We start from the raw sequence: 1,691 nt of genomic DNA, 5'->3' as shown, positions 1-1,691 counted from the left end.
AGGTTTTTATTGATATCAATGTGCTTGTTCTAATCATTTATCGTTTCCATGGTAACGGCTCATTTACAGGGATGTTTCTGTAAGGAGTCTCCACTGTGAGCGCTGTGGAACAGTCAGAGGTGAAGCTGGAACTTTAAGCTTTCTGATGTCTTCAGGACAGAAGAGTTTACACTTCTTCTTCTTCTTCTTTACAGTTTCTCAGGAACACGGTGGAACAGGCTGTGATTTATATTTTTGTCCAATTAGAATCAAGAAAGAGAAGGAATAAAGAGGGACTGCTGAGGGAACGAGTGTTTATCGCTGCTATAATGTATATGAGAACAGGAACTGACTCTTTTCACAGAACATTAAATGTGACTTCTGTAAAAATGGCTAAAAATATGACATTTTCATCTTTAAGAAATCAAAAATTGTAATTGTTGGTAAATTGTAGTGTGAGACGAAAAAAAACACCGGGAGGAAAACAACCAGAGTTGTGGTGGGAACAGTTGCGCTTCATTATTGATTCATTTGGTCTACTTGGATGACAGATAACAATATATTTTCCTCATGGTGTTCCTCAGGGCTCGGTGTTTGGTTTTGTTTGGTTTGATATATTTTTTTAACTTTATATCTCCACCAATCCCTCGCTCTCTCCTTTAGTGACTAATCTGGTAGAGTTTGAAAATTAGAGACAAGAAAACTTTCTTTGAACTTAATGGAGCAGTTTGGTAAAAGAATAAAAATAAATTAAAAAAAACATATTATATACATACATTATAGCTTCATCTGTCCCCAAAATTTGCACTGAAGCCATAAAGCTAATGTTGCTAATCAGGACTGGAGTCTTACGGCCCCCAGTTTAGCATGGTGCACATGTGGAGGTTTACAGAACCTCAGTTTAACTTGCTGACGTGGAATAACTGTAGCGTAAAATCTTAAATCACTAGGCATCAGACACGGGAAAGGGGTGTGGCTGAAAAGATGGAAGGAAAAAAAGTGGAAATTGCACATTTAGAAGAGAATAAAGATAATAAAGCGTAACATTAAAATGGACATTTTGGATATTTAATGATTGGATTGTAATGTTGCATAAATCAGAATTGTTTTTGTTGAGAAATAAAACAACAGAACGGCGTCTTTCATGTCCTCGGATGTGAACTTTTAAAAATAAAACAATAACGTGTGGGAAAACGGCACAGCGAGAACTTCAGACGATCAGGAGATTACAGCGTAACACCGCCGAACTTCCAACAACAAACACAGACCATGTTTATGGAAAACTGTCCTTTAATCGGCTTCGCTTCAGTTCACAGAGGCCTCGCGTGACTCGCTCTAATGATCAGGATCAGCGCTTTTTACTTCGTAATTATTATTATTTGTTTAATTTTGCGGGCGAAAGCTGAGCTAAAGGAGACGCACAGGGTTCGCATTGTTCACCGCTTCATGCACTTATCACCCAGACCTGAGACACACACACACACACACACACACACACACCTGAAAGCTGAACCTGGAGAGTGTGGGAAAGTGGATTTTTTTTCCTTCCTTCTCTCTCTCTCTCTCTCTCTCTCTCTCTCTCTCTCTCAGGTCAAATCCTCCGCCGGCTGCCTGAGGCTGTTTTTGCCGTTTGCTCCGTCTTTGCTTTTGCACATCACACCTCCACACCGGCCGAGCTAAATCCCAGTAAATCTGGAAAAGAAAAAAAGGCA

This window comes from Neoarius graeffei, chromosome 8 (genome assembly GCF_027579695.1).
Source record: "Neoarius graeffei isolate fNeoGra1 chromosome 8, fNeoGra1.pri, whole genome shotgun sequence".
Taxonomy (NCBI): domain Eukaryota; kingdom Metazoa; phylum Chordata; class Actinopteri; order Siluriformes; family Ariidae; genus Neoarius; species Neoarius graeffei.
Note: the sequence above shows the minus strand (reverse complement) of the source record.